A 19,332-nucleotide genomic window follows, 5' to 3' on the forward strand; every position below is an offset into this window, starting at 1 on the left:
GGTCCCAATCCAGCCCTGTGTGGTTTCCTAGATGGCCACAGCCCCTTTCCCCCCAACCACATTGTTTGGTGGTTTCCCGGCTTTTGTGCAGGGCTTTCCCCATTCTAAAAGGTTGAAATGCCTCTTCCAAGGCATATGGACAGCAGTAAGAGCTCAAAGCTAAAGTATGCTGGTATTCTGGCCCCACCCCTTTTGCCTTGGCCTCGCCCACCACTGGAATATGACCCCCAAGAGCGTCTCCAAAATGGAATTCCATCCTCAGGCTGAAATGTGTTTGTGATGTCATGCAAATAGAGATGGGCAAATCTGTCTGTTTCTGGTCCATGTTGTTTGTTTCCCCCCATAATTTGCTTCTGTTCCATTTCTGCATTAATCTGTGTTTTAAAAAGTGATCCTCCCAACATACTTACCAAAATGCATATTTTACCTCAAGGTATGTATTTGAATGGGTATTCTGATGCATTTAAGCTTCTACGGATATCTGGAGTAGCACGAAAACCAGTGTTAAGCTAAGTCCTGATCCATCCATTAGTTTGAGGTGTGGTACAGGATATTTTGTATAGGAATGTGCAAAGACTGAATTCCTCAAGCTTCCCTAAAAGCAAGTATTTAAAAAATTCATATCTGCCTTTCCTTAACAAGCCCGAGGTGGCTAGCAACGTGAATTAAAACAGTAATTTAACAAGTAAACTGTTGTATTCTGACAATAGCTAACTAAGGCTACAATCCTATTCCCTCTTACCCAGCTGTAAGCCCCACAGGATTGCATTGTAAGACTGGAATCACTACTCCATCCTTTACCAAACATTTGGGAGAGGAGGAAAATGTCCACTCTTCTGCCCCTCCTGAATTACCCTGAATGTGCGAAATGGTGGTCAAAGCACAGGAAAGTGTAGCTATTCACTGCCAGAATGCTTGATGATAATAAACCTTTCAATGACAAAAATTAGTAGTGCTTTATTAGGGGTTAAAAGGATTGCTTTCTTTTCTCTTCTTCCAAACAATGTTTAAAGAATGCAATGGTTATTCTTGTCTGTGGTGATAAAAAAACAAAAAATAAAACCCACGATGGGTTAATTCAGCATTCCACAACCTGGTGCCCTCCAGACATGTTGGACTGCAATTCCCATCATTCCCAGCTGATTTGTTTGACCCTTGACGCTTGCATTTTATTTAGTATCCCACCCTTCTTCCAAGGAGCTCAATGTGGCATAAATTATTATCTTTCCCACTCGGTTTCATCCTCCCAACCACCCTGCGACGTTGGTTAGGCTGAGAAAGAGTGACTGATCTAGTCAGCTTCATGGCTAAGCAGGGTTTGGAACTGAAAATTGACACTTGGGGTCCATTTCAGTGTAAAATTTTGCGGTTGTGATTCCTGTAACAGCATACCTCCCCAAAGCATGCTGTGTGAATGTTTTTGACCCCAAAACTTCACTGTAGATTGTCTCTTCAGTTTTAGCTGGAGACTTGCAGTACATTTATTTATGGTACATTTTAGTCACATACTTCGCATACAGTAAAAATAATAATAATTAAAAACACAACCGCAACCATAACCATAACATCACGCCAACTGCATTAAAAACATACATAATAGTAAAATTACATGCAGCATATTTTTCTTTAAAAACACACTTTATACAGCAATTTAAAATGGCAGGCAGGTATGAGAAAACATATTATATTTATGTAACTTATGAAGAATAAGTGCCTGAGTGCTTCTTTTCCTGATTCTTCTTTGTCCTCTTTTCCCATTTGTATTGTATGTAATGGATTATCAACCTGCAAGCAAGGAGTATTTCACTTAATCTTGTTCACTGCCTAGGAAACTTTTGGTGTTATGAATAAATAATAATGTGGTAGCTCCCCCGTCCCAGAAAATGCCTTCTTCAAAAGTCATGATTTTACTTTTTGCTGATGATGAAGCCAGGCAGCCCTCCATTGTGAAAACATTGCAGAGCATGGGGGACACCACAGAGAAGGCCTGACCTAGCACCTTTGCTAGCCTCACCTGTGTAAAGGGCAGACTCTGGAGCAGTGTCCTGGATCTCCTTAGATCTGACGAGACAGGGAGGTACCATATTGAGTTGCAGGCATGGTGCACCCTTCTTCCAATTCATTTTCATGCATGTGCAGCTATGAGCAGTGGCCCCAGAACTTGCCCTTTGGGTGTGGTTAGCCCTTCCATTAAGCAAAGTGAGGCAACTGCTTCAGGAAGCAGATGCTGTGGGGCAGCAGTAGCGTGACCACTTACTCACTGCCAAAGAAGAACTGCTTCACCAAAAAAGAGGACACCAATCTGCATAACCTTTGCATATGCAAATATATACGTATTGGTGCAAGTTTAGAAACAGTAACTGTGATTTAAACAGAAATACAAGACATCTCCCCATAGTGGAGAGAGCTGGCCAGGTGCCCTGTGTGCCTGCTGCTCAGCTCTGTCATCCACGTTCTGACTGTTGATGGGTAGCTTCAAGGCCCCTCCGTGCTCTCCCTTTGGATGGTTCTTCAACTTTAAATCAGGCTTGGACTGGACAGCCCATCAAAAAGAGGACCCATTCAGATAGAAGACTGTCCTCTGTAAAGTAGGACACTTGGACTGGACAGCTCATCAGATAGAGGACTGTCCTCTCTGAGTAGGACACTTGGCCACCTTAGTGCCCACAGTAGTGGCAGGCTCCTGGCCATTCCTCAGGAACTCTCCCTCTGTTGGGGGTCAGAGCTGGGTATGCCATACAACCTAAATTAGAGCCCTTTAAACTACCCTGCCTGGGGAGTGGCAGAGGACATCATCCCGTCTCCAGTGTTGAAAGATTGAACTGCCAATCCAGTCAGTTTCTGTGTGTGGACAGAAGAGGGGGCGCCATCTTTGTCTCAGGCAGCAAACCTTCTTGGGCTGGCCGTGCCCAAAATCATGTTGAAATTGGTCCCATCTCTTGTCTGCGCAGAGGTGAATGTTCACAACCTCATACGCTGATGTGTGCAAGCAAAGATGGGAAACTCCCAGGCGCTTACGTGATCAGTGTTTTCTGTTTTGCTTTTAAATGAAAAGCGCCCGGTCTTAGTGTCTCTCTGGGAGAGTGGTGGTGGTGCCACTGGAATAACCCACCTGAGGTTGGGGTGTGACCTGCATGTAGGTGCTGACCCACCGTTGAAGACAAATGCCTTATTCAACTCCCTTTATTCTTTGTTTCACTTCCAAGTCGCTTCTCCTTTTGTCTCACATTCTTTAGACCACGAGCCTGTGGGCTCTGTTCATTTTATGCCTGTGCAGCGCCTGGTGTATATAAAGTGCTTTTATAAACATTGCAAGGGGATGTTAGAATGGTTTTTTAAAAAGCATAAAATGGGGTCCTGCGGAAAACACACAGTCTGCCCCATTGCTTCTGGCTCCTGACCCTGCAGTTTAACTTCTTTGTCTGGAGGCCCTGTGAGGCCTTGTTCAGACAAACAGCAGATCAGGCGGCAAACCGGTCTGGACTGTGCCCTTCAGGCTGGGGTTGGCTGAGTGCACCTTCATACTCCAAAAGTAAATAAATCTGAACACGTAGGAAGCTAGCAGAAGGTCTCAAGTGCTTCAAACCAGAATCACACTTATTGCCTGGTTGTGAGAACTGGGACGGAGAAGGAGGCCGAAACCCTGAACAGGACTCGCGTCAAGGGTAGACATGGTCGGGCACCTGCCAAGGGCCTACCCTACACCACAGCAGGGGCCCGTTGACAAGACCTGCCCAGGCATGCTCCTCCTCTTCACCACTGCAACCTGCTTAATCACCTTCTTCCCACTCTAGCCCAGACAACTGTAGTAGAGAGGAAGAGAAGGAGATGCTGTTGCCTACATGCTCCCTGGCTCTCTGCCTGTCAAGCAAGCAAGTGGTAGTGAGGAGGAGGAGCAAGAGCAGCTGGTGACTATGGTGGTGAGAAGGCAGATGCACTGAAGGAGGGAGCCCGTTGAGGGGGTCTTCTCCAATGTCCATCAAAAACCTGGAGCCAGCACTTCTTCAGGAGAAGGTAATACATAGTGGAGAAGCAGGATGGCTGGGCGGGTATTTTTAACCTTTCCTCTTATCACCATTGCCCCCCTGAAAACTTACCCTGCATCCACCTATTTTCACTGCCACCAGGGTTCCAGAGACCCATTTTTTCCTCACAAAAATGGATGTGGTACCCATGGTGGTGGAGGGTTCAAGGGGGAAGCATCAGAAAGGGTAATGGCTAAGCACCCTTCACCCCACTGCTTTCCCACTGCAAGCTGCCCCCCTCCTGAGGAGGCTGTGGAGCCCATAAAGCATCCATGGGAGTAACAATACTTGTGGCTAGAGTGTGATGTTTAGTTTGCTTGTTAGAGAGAGAGGTTGATGGGATCTAGTAAGGCCTGCATAGAGAGTCAGTACCACCATTTCTAAAGTGTGTGGTAGGCCCTACCTACCTAAGGAGGTGCAGGCAGTAATTAGGAGAGGGAGAGAAGTGTCTCCCTGGTGCTTCCCAGTTTTCTTGTGTACACTGAGCCAAAATTCAGAGTGCAGCCTGGACCTGGACTCTTCTAACCAGTGCAACACAGGTGCCCGTCTGGGCAGCTAAGGGTCCCTTCCCTTGGCTCAACCACGATCCTTAAGGGAAGGGCTGTGGCTTAGTGGTAGAGCCCCTGCTTTGCATGAACAAGGCCCCAGGTTTGATCCCTGCAATCTTCAGGAATGGCTGGGAAAGAATCCTACCTGACACCCTGGAGAGCCATTGCTGCCAGTCAGTGTTGGCAATACTGGGCTACATGGACTCGGGGCGGACTCGGTATCAGGTGACTTCCTATGTTCCCAAACATGCTCAGAGGTAGCACTCCAATGTTTCTCTTTGGCCCAGCATCTTCAAGAACCAAGCAGACGGGTTGTATTAGGATAACTTGCTATCTCAAGGTCTGAGAAACTCTGTGGACCAGTGTATATACCCCACCTCTTGCATTTGAAGCCAGGGGAACTAGGAAATGGTGCTGCTTAGTGACTGAGATCACAAATTCTTAACTCAGCCACCTCCAGTCCACATCTCAACTTGGCTCTGAACTCGCTGGGTGGCTGGAGGCAAGGCATGGCTGCCTCAGCCTGCTGCCTGCAGTTAAGACTGCCAGGTCTCAGGGTTGCAGTGTCAGGGTTGCAGTGAAGTGTCAGGGTTGCAGCCGCCTCCTCAGCATCCCTGGAGGAAAGGAGTCAAACCTTAGGGCAGCCTTCCCCAACCTGGCACCCTCAGAATGTGTTGGACTGCAACTCCCAGATGACCACAGGCCATGCTGGCTTGGAGTTATGGGAGCTGCAGTCCAACATATTGGGAGGTTGGGGAAGACTTGCCTTAGGGGGCCGGCTCTCTTTCACAGGGCTCACCCCCAGCTCTCTCTTCCCCGCTCTAATGTTTAAACTGCCCTTTTCCCTCCGTATTTCCTTCTGGTGTGCTTCTTTGCATTTGCATTTGCTGCTATTATTATTATTATTATTATTATTAAATCATGTGCATGAATGATACTGGTTAGGGCAAGGTTTTTGCGATTGGCTGTGTGCTTGATGCACCAGGTACTAACTGGCTTTCTTTTCTCTTATTTATTTAATTAAAATATGTTTGTTTTTTTACCCTAGCTTTCCGGTAAAAAATGTCAAAGGTGGCTAACAACCAGTAAAACAGTAAGAATTATTGCCATATAACAAAGGGCAAAAACAAGCAGCCGAAAGCTTTAAAATATCATAATGAATCTGCCCCTTGCTCTGCCTGATGCCATGGACACTCCCTCCTGCCCATTTACGCATCACCCCCCAAAGAGGAATTGCATCACCAAAAAAGAGGGCTCCCATTTGCATAACATGTGCATATGCAAATGTATGTGTATAGGTGCAAATTTAGAAGTCGTGGGTAAAATCCAAGATGTCCTAATTAAAACGAATGGGACCACTTAGTCATGACTAACTGAAATCCAAATGGACTTTCCATATGGACCTCTGGATCATCTAAGGAAGTTCTGGATACATCCCTTTTAATATATCAAAGATAATACTGATATACCATTTCCCAAATCTGGTTGAACGAATTTTGTGGTTACTTTTGTGATGTTTTGTTATTACTTTAACAGATGTTTACTTTTAATGAAACGTTTTAAAAAACTGAAGTCCCATTCATTTCAGTGAGTCTGCTCTAAGTAGGGTTTATGTGGGACTTCACCCACTACCTTGAATTGAAATGGAAATCTAATACATCTGCCCTAGTGGGGAAGACCACGACCAGGTGCCCTGTCTGTTGTCCAGGTGCTGTGTTGATGGGCAACTGCAAGGCCTCTTCTTATGGTTCTTGACTTTAAACCAGACTTGGGCCAGACAGCCCATCAAATAGAGAACACCTTTAAATAGAGGACTGTCCTCTGTAAAGCAGGACACCTGTCCACTCTGCATCCTTCCCCACAAAGCACTACCAGAATCTGCCCCCGTACCAGCCAGGCTCTACCCCTAACCACTTGATGTGAGCTACCCCTGAGCAGGGAGGTGTTGCCTCCTGAGCCTTTGGGTCTTGGCCTTGGAGCCCAGCACCTGCGTTGTACTGTTAAAGATCACGGAGGCCACGTAAATGCAGCCCTCTGAACACTTAAGAAAGAGAGCTCTTTAAAAACTTAGCATTACAACCTGCCATTTTAAAAGAGTGTTTGTAAGTATCTCATTGTTTTCTCTGGGTCAGCTATGAAACAGGCCAGCTAGAAGCCTGGCTGGGCACCAGGGCCAGCCCTGCCATTAGTCAGAGTGAAGCAGTTGCCTCAGGCTGCAGATGCAAGGAGGTGGCAGCGAGGTGTTGGAGGAGAGACCTGTGTGCCATGTGGCCTACTTTGCGCCACCTAAGTAAGCCTTTTGCCTAGTGGTGCAGTGGAGGATGTTGTCCCATCATCAGTGTTGAAGAGAGATCCATCTGCCCATCCAGTGGGCTTTTGTACATGGGATAAGAGGGGGTGCCATCTTGTCCTTCACTTCAGGCTGCAAAATGCATTGGGCCAGCCCTGAACTGAGCACTCTCCTTTACCTGCATCGTTCTCCTTTCCATCCTTTCTACATAGCAGAGGCCGGTCTTGTAGCGGAGCCCGGTCTTGTAGCAGGTTAGCAGAGATGGTGGTTGAGGGGGATGGAGCCAGCCCCAATTGTTTTAATTCTCATCAGTGCAATTGACAATGACCAGGGGTACTGGTTTTCTTCTCCACTATGCGTGTATACATTATATCTACCTACCACAGCCTTCCCCAACCTGGTGCCCTTCAGATGTTTGGATGTCAGCTCCCAGCATTCCTGACCATGGGCCATGCTGGCTGGAGCTGATAGGAGTTGAAGTCCAAACCATCTGGAGGGCAACAAGATGGTGAAGGCTGACCAACCAGCTTCGCAGTCCATTTCATGCATCTGATGGAGAAGGTTGTTGCTTAGGAACAATCATGCCACAATGCATCAGGGTTGCTTCCCTTAGCTCAAGGTTACAGAGCCTCAGACCAGGAGGCTAATCCGGCCCTCTTGAGGTCCCAATCTGGCCCTCTGGAGTTCCCCAGAAGGCCATGCCCGCTCCCTAGCCCCACCCTTTCCCCCCAACCATCAAGTATCTGGTGGTTTCCTGGCTTTTGTGCAGATTTTCTTTCCATTTCTAAAAGGCTGAAACGCCTCTCCTTAGACTTACCTACTGGCAGTAAGCTTTAATGGTGGGTTATTTTGTATCTTGACTCCACCCCCTCTGCCTTTGGCCCCACCCACCACTGGAATGTGTCTCCCCCTCCCCCCCCCCCAAGCATCTCCAACTTTGAACTTGGCCCTCAGGCTGAAAGAGGTTCCCCACCCCTAAGCCTTGTGTACAAGGCTTAGCTCGTACACAAAATAGACATGCATGTGCTTGTCCCTCATGACTATGAATATGCAGTGTAATGGATTTTCCCACATGCAAGTAACAGCGGTGTAGAAAAATCAGCAATAATTAGCCCCACAGCACTTAAATCTTTATGCTGCTTCAGGTTAATGCAGCTACTGTTCTGGAAGTTCCCCCCACTGGACTGTGTTTCTCAGGTCCTGCAGCAGAGAAGTGATGCCTCACAGACGGCTTCCTTAAGAGTGAGGCCTTCCTGCCAAATTCTGCTATGGAAATTCCTGGAATATTTTCCTGTGTACAAACTAGGTTCTGTTCCCTAACTTGGGAAGGGGATTGGGTAATTAGGCAAGAGTCTGTGTGGCATAGTGGTTAGAGCGCTGGACTAGGATCAAGGAGATCCAAGTTCCCCACTCAGCTGTGAACTTTGCTGGGTGGCCTTGGACCAGTCATTCTGTTGGGGAGCTGGAAGACTGGATGGTGCCCAGAGAAATGGGTTTTGTGGGCCGGAAGATGGTAGCCATGAAACCCCCTCCTTTATGAAATGTATTTTGAGTGGGGATGGCATTCAGAGGAGCATATGGGCAAATGATAGCCTGGAGTGGGTGAGAATGAGAGCAAGGCAACAAGGCTGGGAAGAGATCCATCCCTTCCGTCCAAGAGGCATGTGAGTATCTGGAGCAGGATTTGCCGGGCTAGAGGTGTGTGTTGTGTGATAGAGGAGCTCAGCTTTCAAGACAAAGTGTGTGTGTGTGTGTGTGTGAGTGAGAGAGAGAGAGAGAGAGAGAGAGAGAGAGAACTGAATCTCTTCACTCCTTTCCCCAGAAAATGAATGTCTTCACCAGCATTCTTGCTTCCCCCATTAACTTAGAATATCATTACCAAAAACAAAACAAAACAATGACCTTAGAAGGTCATTAGGGACAAAGTGCTTTCCCACACTTCCCCCCCCCCCGTCTTTTCCTCTAGGAATTTAAGAATATTGGAGGAGGGGGAATGCTTCTCCTCACCAGGAAATGAAGGAGAATGGACTGTACCCCTCTGGTAAAAAATGGAGAGTGGGAAGGTTCTGATGCTGAATGGTGTTATTGGGTACAAGCTGTATGTCACCAAATATGGATTATTTATCCCTTCACATGGTTTCACCACACTTTTTTTTTGTGCAAGTTTGAGTGGATTGACTTTTGCGAGTGTTCATCTACTGGGGGTGGGTGGGAGGGTAGGACATCTTTATCCACTGTGTTTGGGTTTGAACCACTTCAGGGGATGCCTATTTGGAGGTGAAGTGTGGCTTCCAGCGCACTTATGTCTACAGCACCAGGCAAAATTAGGTATTACTGGGTTGGATCCAGACTGTGTCATACTCAGAGTAGACCCACCTAGGTTAACCAGTACTAACTTAAATCCCATTGATTTCAGTGGTCTACTCTTAGTATGACTCAGTCTGGATCCAACCCATTGATTTTAATGCAGGATGTCTCTGTTGTTTGTGTAGAGTTCCAAGAAGAAAAGATTACTTTTGTGTGTTCCGTGTAGACTTTTGAACACTGTTCACCATCTGCTACGCTCACCCTTCCCTATTTTCCATTTTCCACATGAAAAGAGGAACAGGTCATTCTCCCTAATTCATGGTAGTTTTTGTGAACCGCCCAGAGAGCTTCGGCTATTGGGCGGTATAGAAATGAAATAAATAAATAAATAAATAAATAAATGGTAGGAAGTCATGTTATAAAGCTGGTGTAGTGTAGTGTCAAAGACACAGAGCTATGAATCAGGAAGTCCTTGGTTCGAATCCTGCCTTTGTCAGGAACTCAAAAGATGGCTTCTGAGAAGTCCTCCTCGCTGAGCCTAGGGAGGCCATGTGTCCTCTTTTACAGAGGACAGTCCTCTAATTGAAGGGCTTCCAGAGGACCACCCTGTATTTGAAGGGCTGTCTGGTCTAATAATGGTTTAAAGATCAAGAACCATACAAACTGTTGCCCATCAACAGTTAGAACCTGGTTAGCAGACTGAACAGGTAGGCAGGCAGGTCACAGCCTTCCACACTATAGTGAGATGTACGATATTCCTGTCTAGATTATAATAACGTCTAAATGTGCAGCAGTAGTCGTAAATTAGCATATGCAGTTTCTATGTAAATCAGCGACTGCTTTTGTGTCCTCTTCGGTGATGCATTTCCTCTTTCTTGGCAATTCATAAATGGCCATCCTAACTCAGCCTTAGCCCCACAATCTGTAATATGGGGATTGTAATACTGACCATGGGCTGTGGTCTACAGAAACCACAAGACTCTTTGTTGTTTTCGCTGCTTTACAGTGTTATTGTAAGGATTACAAGATAATGTGTGTGATGTGCTTAGAAGATCATTATAAAAACCTTAGAATGCCATTCTGGACAAAATGCCTAATGCTCAAAAAGTGCTATAGAAATGCTAAGTATTATTGCTGCTGCTGTTCTGATGAACACTCCTTAATTATGTTGAGGTGATTATGAGGACTGCAGCATTGTTAAATTCTCACAGTGCAAATGTTTGCTTTGGGTTTAGCTGGATGGATGGAACAGCACACAGGCCATGACAATATCTTAATTTCCAATCTAAATGCTTACATTTCAGATTTGGTCATCTGGCATTTTGTATTCTAAACGCTGTGGAATAAAGCAACAACGTTATGTAGAATTTCTGCATTTAATTAATGGAGGAGTTTTTGTAGGGTTCTCAACAAGTTTTCCCGCTGAGATGAGTTATGTCTACTGGCAGCCTTAAAGTATGCCAAGAAATTCTTGGTTATTCCGTTAACTGGTGTTACGTCCAGCATACAAGTTGGTGGGGCAGGATGGGTGGGGGGAAAGAATTCTATCACCCCAGGTTATTTATTTATTTGTTACTTTTATATCCTGCCTTTCCTCCATGAAGCCCAAGGTAGCATCCGTGATCCTCCTTATCTCTACTTTATCCTTACAACAACCCTGTGTGGTAGGTTAGGCTGAGAGTCAGTGACTGGACCAAAGTTACCCAGTGAACTTCATGGTCATGTGGGACTAGAACCTGGATCTCCCGAGTCCCAGCCAACACTCTAACCATGACACCACACTGGCTTTCTGGTTGAGAAAAAATACTTTGAGCCAACCCTGTAGATATCTCTGGACCAAAATTAAAGATATCAGAATTGTGTACTGCATAAGTGTAGTACGGATGGTTCTAGACATTCTGAGTGCGCACAGACAGGCAGTTTCCCAGGGATAAGCATGCAGAAAGATGATTGAGCCCCAGCATTTCTCTCCATTCTTAGGACAACCATTGCATTTTCCAAAGAGAAGAATTGAGTATAAGGTTATTTGGGTGAGTGGCGATCCCTCCCCCCCCCCCCGTTTTATTGAACAGATTCAGTGTGCTCATGTTACGACAATCATGGGTTAATCAACCCACAAATTGCTGAAATCTAGTGGGAGTGAGCGAGCCTGTTGCCTCCGGTGCACTTATTGCTTCCACTTTCACTTAACAACCTATGATCGCCCCGTTTGTACAGTGTTAGCATGACATCCAAACCTGGACACTCTGGGTTGTTTAGGGTTTAAACAACACACAGTTAACCCAACAACAAACCATGTTTAACTCCTAAACAACCCAGAGTGTCCAGGTTTGGATATCAAGTTAACAACCTACGAACGGGGCGATCATAGGTTGTTAACTGAACATGGAAGCAATGAGCACGCTGGAGGCAGCAGGCTTAGTCTCTCTGACTAGATTTCAGCAATGTGTGGGTTGTTTCACCCATGATTGTCGTTATGTGTGAACCAGGTCATAGTGAATGACCACTACACCATACTGTATCCACAGGTAGGATTTTCTGCTGCTTGAGCATGAAACTGTCCAGACTCTTAGGGCTCCTTCACACTGAGCTTTTATCCTGCACTAAATGCCCTTCATTCCATTTTTAAAGAGATCGCAGATAATGAGCTATCAAAGTACCCCGTTGTGTTCCGCTTGAGTTCCCTCCTTGAAAAGAGGAAAGGCGGCAAGAAGAGGAGCGAGATCAGTGAAAGATAAGGGAAGACTCAGATATGGGAAGGGGAGGGGGGGAAGGAAGCGCATGAAAAAGGGAGTCATGATCCTGCATTTAAAATGGAACCAGAAAGCCCCATTTTAAATGCAGGATTTTAGGCTGGTGTCAAGATGCCCTTAATCTGAGGCCCTTCTCCAGGACTGGGGTTAGGTCGGTGCTGACCAGGCAAGAGAGCCTTTTTACTTTTTGTGCCCCCTTCTGTGGAATGCCCTCCCCAGGGATACTGGCCTAGCACCAGTCTGGCTGTCCTTTCACTGCCAGGTAGCACTTTAAAAAAATGCCCATATTTTTATTTCTTCTTGTTTTCTAATTGATTTTAATTGTATGGCATAGCTCAGCTGGATTTTATTGGTTTTGTGGCTGCCATTTCTGTTCTTCTAACTTTGGATTTTTTTGCTTTTTCTAATTGTAATTTTCTTGATTGTGTGCTGCCCTGGGTGGAGGCCAGCCTAGAAATGATAAAAGTAGCAAACACATAGCACAGCTGAATTTGCACAGTTCTGGCTATCTCATGGTTTATATCTCACAGATTGTCCCAAGATTACTTCCCCTGCCCACATACAATTTTTGAAGGGGGGGGGGGTCATATAGGAATGCTGTTGGTGTGTGTATGGGTTCATATTATAGTTTGTGCATATATTCAGCATTTTAAAGCAAAATGAGCCCACATACTGAAGAGGAGGCATGTGAGGAGAGCAACACAAGGACGACAAGATGAAAATGAAATCATGATGTCAAAACAAAAAAAAAGTCTCTGGACATAACCTGAGTCAGAGCCGTCCAGTAAATTTACCCGGTATGGGGAACAGTATTTCCCACCCACCCCTGCTGTGTCTGTTTGGGTTGGATCAGATCGTCTTTGGGTGCTTCCAGATGGAGAGATCAGAGTCCAGGGGTGAGGAACCTCTCTCAGCCCATGGGCCAAATTCCATTTCGGAGAAGCTCTCGGGGACAGTGTTCCAGTGATTGGCTGGGTCAAAGGCAAAATGGGCATGGCCAAAAATACTAAAAATGCCAGCGTATTTTATTAATTCTCTTACTGCCAGTAACTCAGCCTTAGAAGAGGCATTTCAACCTTTTAGAATTTCGGGGAAACTGCACAGAAGCCGGGAAACAACTCAATGATGGGCAGTTTGGAGGAAAGGGGTGTGGCCAGGGGAAGGGGGCGTGGCCATCTGGGAACCCTGGAGGGCCAGATTTGGCCCCTTGGCCTGAGGTTCTGCACCCCTGTCTTAGTGCTACCAACCAAAAGGCATTGTACAGCTATCTGTCTTTTCCCACTTAACAGACGTTTTTCTGATAACAGAAAAGATGGAAGAGGTGGAACAAAAACATGGGAGGGTTACAAACTACAGACAATGGCTTGACCCCCTGTAATATCCCATGAACACGGCAGGGCGATTTACACAATAAAAGCCTCCTCTGGAAGCACCCACGGTGCCAGTACTTCCATTTCTGTCACTGGGAAGTCGGCTCAGATGTGGTAGAGGTGGTGGAGAATGGGATTCCCACCACAGGTCTGTCTTGCTTGATGATACAGCTTCCAACATGATCCAATTTGTACTGCACTTTTATATACATTTTCAATTAGGGTTTGTCTGTTGTCCCGCACTGGAAGAATTGGAGGGTGGATTCTGCACTATGTCACTCACGCTATAGAGTATGTCCCTAGCCAAATTGGAGTCTGCTGTAATGTGGCTAGAGATTGTGTTGGGCTCTTTTAACATTCCTCGCACTTCAAATCGTAGGCCTGGTTCACACGTAATACTAAATGGTTTGTTGAAATCTGGCTTGTTGTATCAATGCTCATCCCTGCAAATAAAACATGGTTTGTTAACCACCTATAAACCACAAATAGTTTGATGTTGGCTTATGAAGTCTGGCTTGTGTTAACCATGGCTTGTCATGATATCTGAACCCAGAACCATGGCTTATCCTTGGCTTGTTTGCATTGCTACCTGCAGTGAAACAGGGGGCCCAGCAGCCTGAAAATGAAACCACTCTGAAGGTTGGTGGGAGAGAAACAAACCAAAAATAAAGAGAACAAGCCGCAGTTAATTTGTTCGTCTGCAAGACAATTCTGGCTAAACCAACAAACCATGATTAACATAAGCCATGGCTTAGCGTTAGGCTGAACGCAGCCATAGTGATTGTTTCCAGGAATGCTAGCGTTGTTTTCTGGCTAAACCAACAAACCATGATTAACATAAGCCATGGCTTAGCGTTAGGCTGAACGCAGCCATAGTGATTGTTTCCAGGAATGCTAGCGTTGTTTTCACACTTCACAGTTTTCACAGAGGCAGCAGAGCAGCACATAGGAAGCTGCCTTATACTGAGTCAGACCATTGGACCATAGCCCAGTATCGTCAAACTGCTTGCCCTATCTGGAGATGCTGGGGATTGAACTTGGGACCTTCTGCCTGCAAAGCAGATGCTCTCCCTCAGTGGTAGCGCTGTACTGGATGCAATATAAGGTCAGGTGGATCTAGACTAAATGTGAGGAATTAGTTGTCAGGACAGAGTACAACACGCTCATAGTCAGGAGTGTCAGATCCAGTCTGGATAAAGATCTTCCAGGAGTGGGTTGGGTTTAATTAGCCTGACCCATTGCACTACATGAGAGGGAAAGCATGGGACTGCTTGTCCTTTTGAGATCCCTTCTGGGCTGACACAGATGGTTGAATTCAATCAAGAGTGTTTTTTTTCCCTTTCCCAGATTCACATTATGCAAAAGTCATGCCCTGTCTTCAAACATCAGGAACAAAATTTGCAAAGGGATGGGCCAAAGAAGAAGGGATTTTTAACTGTCATAATTAAGTTGTTTTTTTCTTTGTTCATAATTTGCTACCTCTTAATTTGCTGACTTTGCATCCCTGTGATTTGCTTTTTGTTAGGACATGATATAGGTATGGGCATAAAATGTATACTATACAGGGAGTTTTAAGGAATCTGAAGCTATAACTGCACACCCAACTCAACAGTGGGATATATATGGCAGATAAACATTTATTTGCAAACACTGTCTATTGAAAATGCTTAGCGAAAGGCAGTGTTCATCTGCCAACACCTAATAATTATGTGCAGCATAAATAAGGGTGCACCATAGTTGAACGCGCATTATTGCAAAAGTAATATGCATTACTACTATAAGTCTACAAGCAAAATTGATTGGAGCCGGCTGGACCTCTTCTGGTTCTTGCAGAATGGCTTTCCTGTCCTAGAGGTTGGTCTGAAGGCACATGATTCAGTTCTACTGCTGACGCCAAGCAGGTCTGTCCCTGAATGCTGCCTGGATGAGGATCCACCTAGGAACTACATAGGGAAGCCAGTCTGGGCTCTCGGAGGACAAACGGGCTGGAAGGGCAATAAGGGGTCAGCAACCCAGTAATGGGGACAGGGAGCCAGGTTATTCATCACTGAGCACTGCACTGGAAATGCACTGTGAGCCAGAGGGCTGCATCTAATCCGCATATTTTAGCGGCATGTTATTAACATAATTGGTTTAAACTAGCTGGTAGAATCATAGAATCATAGAATAGTGGGGTTGGAAGGGGCCTACAAGGCCATCGAGTCCAACCCCCTGCTCAGCGCAGGAATCCAAGTCAGAGCATCCCCGACAGACGGCTGTCCAGCCTCGTCTTGAAGGCCTCCAGCGTGGGAGAGCCCACCACCGCCCTAGGGAATGGGTTCCATTGTCGTATTGCTCTAACGTATATCGTACTTAACATCTAGTAGCTTTATTTGAAAGTCCTTACCTTCAAATGTTTAAAACTTGAGTTAGTTCTTAAATACAAGTTGTAGAGCCTGATGGAGGAGCCAAGATGGGGGGCCAAGATACAGGTGGAAAGATGGTGATGAAGATCATCATCATCATAATGACACTGATGATGACGGTATTAATAACAATAGATGGTGGTGATGGTGGTGATGATGGTAACAGCAACAGCTACAATAATAAATGCTTGACAAATTTGTCACCTCATTCTCCCTGACAGCAGGACTGCCCTTATGGAGGGGTAAAAGTTTATACGCCGAGCAAATGCATGCCAACATTTTAGTAGCCGGCAATCACGCCGTGCTTCTGTGGCTGAGGCTCCCGTTTCCCTCCTCTGCATGCTCTGGTGCCACCACATCCTGCCCCAGCACTGCCGCTGCCGCCCCATGTGTTCCTCAGAGATGCAGCCTCTCCAGTCCTGCTTCTTCTCCTCCCTCTGCTGGCTCTCAGCTGCAGGGTGGCCAGGTGTCCTACTTTGCAGAGGACAGTCCTCTGTTTTGGAGAGCTGTCGGAGGACAGTCCTCCACGTGAGGGGCTGTCCAATCCGAGTCTTGTTTAAAGAGAAAGAACCATCAGGAAGAAGAGCAGAGAGGGAGCTTGAAGTTTCCCATCAACACAGCACCTGAACAGCAGAGTGAGTGTGTGTGGGGGAGTCTTGCGAATATGTTCCTGTAATTTTAGAGCAGGGTGATACCAATGAAGCAGGTCCCGTTTGATGGTGGCACGGAGGAAGGCCTGGCAGGTGAATTTGAAACAGACTGACTGATTAATCCCACATGTATTTTTATATACATACACACACGCACACTTTCCGTACAGCATACAAATTCCTTCAGCCACTTTTACAGGGGAAATGTATACGGTTTTGTGGCCAGTGCCAAAACAAACACACGGACAGTTCAGGGCAATCTCCACCCGAACTGTGGCCCCCGGACCACCTATTGAGGCAATGGCTGCCTCGCCTGCTTCCAGGAAATGCTTGGCTTGTTGGTTAGAAATCAGGCTTCGGCTTCCCATAATAGAAATGTGGCTAGAAAAGAGCCCAGAATAGTGCAGGCAGGTGGTACGTTTTCCACACTGTATCCTTCGGTCTTGCACCTCTTCTTCCAGATGTGGCATTGTTGCTCTGCTGGCTCCCTGCCAGGGATCTGCTCCGCTCCGTCCTCCCCTGACCCAATCCGTCCTCTTTGATTGCAATCTCCTTCCCAGCGTGTATTGAGAGGGAAGGGCCCGCAAGCTGGGTCACACCCAGCTGTTCTCAAATTAATTGGCACACGCACTTCAGCTGTTACTGATAATGGGGCAGTAGGTAGGCAAGGGCCCTGGAATGGGGAAAGGGGGCAGTAAGACAAGGGCTAATCTATGGGGAGGGAACATTCAGGAAGGGTGTCAATGCTGCTTCCCCAGGGCCAGCCCAGGACATTTTGCTGCCTGAGGAGAAGAACAAGATGTACAAAAGCTGGCTGGACTGGCAGTTGATGCTTACTTCAGTAATGGGGATGGGACAGCATCCTCCATGTACCTGAAGGCAGCAGGCTAGCTTAGGGGGGGCAGGGCAGGCCACATGGCCCACAGCGCTCTCCGTCATCACCGTGCTGTCACCTCCCAGCATCTACTGCCTGAGGCAACTGCCTCACTCTGGCTAATGGTAGGGCCGGCCCTGTGCTTCCCACAGCCCGACTTTGGAATGGGGCTGGCTTCTATCCCATGTCTCCACAAATCATGTCAGCAATCTTGGCAGAAGACTGAGGACTGCTAGACTTGGCAAGTGGTTTGCTTGGCAGTCCTAATGGATATTTGGTCATCTGTGAAAGAGCAGAAATTGCTACTGAAAAAAGGCCCCAAACATTTCATAGTTCAGTAGGAGAGTGGGCTTTAGGAAGGTGGACAACATGCTGGAGATCTCTCTTCTTTCTCTATTGCTTGCAGTGCATTTCTAGTTGCAGAGTCATTTTGTGTCCTACAAAGCAAGTCTTTTCCTGTCTCCCAAGGCTTCTCGAACTCTGCATAGCAGGGAGAGATCCCATTGAACACAGCAGCACCTACTTCTGAGTAAACATGTATAGGATCTAGTTGTAAGCCTGCACTACTCTTACACCAGCCAATGAATTAAAAAAAAAATCACTATGTTGGAACAGGGGCACACTGAAATTGCACAAAAATTTGCACAGCCCCCTGTTGTTGTTTTAAGGGGACAAAGAGGTGAAACTGACCCTCATCTAGTCAATTTCAAGTGCTGCCTTCCCTTCTCTCTTTGAAGAAACTTTGTTTGGAAACCATTAATCAAAGGAACCCCTTCAGATGTAGAGAGATGGAGGTGAGGATGTTTGCTGAGAATGTAACAGCCTGGTTGTGAAACTGACCAGAAAGTCTGGATTTACAGCTACATCATAACCATGTTTACTTGGAGGTAAGACTGAAATCCACTTGCCCTGTGCTTCAGGCTCTCTTTTTTAAAAAAAATTAACACACACGCACAAATGAGGGTGTTTAAAAGCTGCTGCGAAGCACCTGCTTCAAAATGTCAGAAGGGGTATGTGGCAACCATGAGTGGCCAGGAAAGGGGAGGGGACAATGCTGCCAACTTGGCTATATCATGCCCACTCTGTGGATGGAACATAAGGAGATGTGCCAGACCTCCTGAAGCATGGACGATCAATGGGAATTCCACTTTTAGCGTTTATAATGGAAGAGCAATGATTGGCAATCCTAGGAGCACTCTGTCTGGAAGCACCCTAATGTTTGCATGTGAACTTGGGTGAGGTGCATTATGGGTGCTTCTGCACTAGACATTTATAGTGAAATAAGCTCAGTTTGTTCCCTCACATTTTACAGGGCATCTACATGATGTCATCAAATTGTTGTTCCCTTTGCTTTCCCAAGGTTCTTCCATTATTATTTTTTTCAGACTGCAGACTATCTGACCTTTGTTTTTGAAATAATGGAACAATAGCACAATTTCCACAGGAGCAGATTGCCTTAGGGTGTTTCTAGCCAGCAGGCTCCTTGTGCTATCAGTTAGAAGGTACTGTGTGTTTATTCCGTCTTTGTCTTCTTAATGGGTTTTCACATAGTAGCATCTAATTGATTTTTTTGAAAGCATGCAGCTTTTCCGGTCAGTGTCATTTTATCACCATGTTTTATTTTGCTTGGTTATTTTATTTTATTTTATTATTTTATTTTACTTTCTAAAATTATTGAAGTAGTGGCACAGTAGTGCCGAAAGTGATTTTAAAATTTTGCTTTTAAAAATGGTTCACAAAAATAATGCCTGGGTTCAGATGATCAGTGGGGGAAACAACGCAGTGTCATTGTTTTCCCTGCGCATGCTGGTCACATGACCAGTATTACCCAAATTACTCACGCCACATCACAGGTTTCTGTGTTGTCCGAACCCAGTGCGCAGCACAACTGGAGTACATTTTCACCCAGCCTACAACCCATGACTTGCAGAATGGGTTGTAGGGTGGGTGAAAATGTTGTACGCCCACGCTGCGCACTGGCTTCAAACAACATGGTGACCCATGGCACGGATAATTAGGGTAATCCTGCTCGCTCGACTGGTGCACGTGGGGGTGGGGGAAACAACTGACACTACGATGTTCCCTGGATGATCATCTGAACAGCCCCAGT

This window comes from Heloderma suspectum, chromosome 2, assembly GCF_057233095.1.
Source record: "Heloderma suspectum isolate Gila_16-S chromosome 2, 16-S_ref, whole genome shotgun sequence".
NCBI lineage: Eukaryota > Metazoa > Chordata > Lepidosauria > Squamata > Helodermatidae > Heloderma > Heloderma suspectum.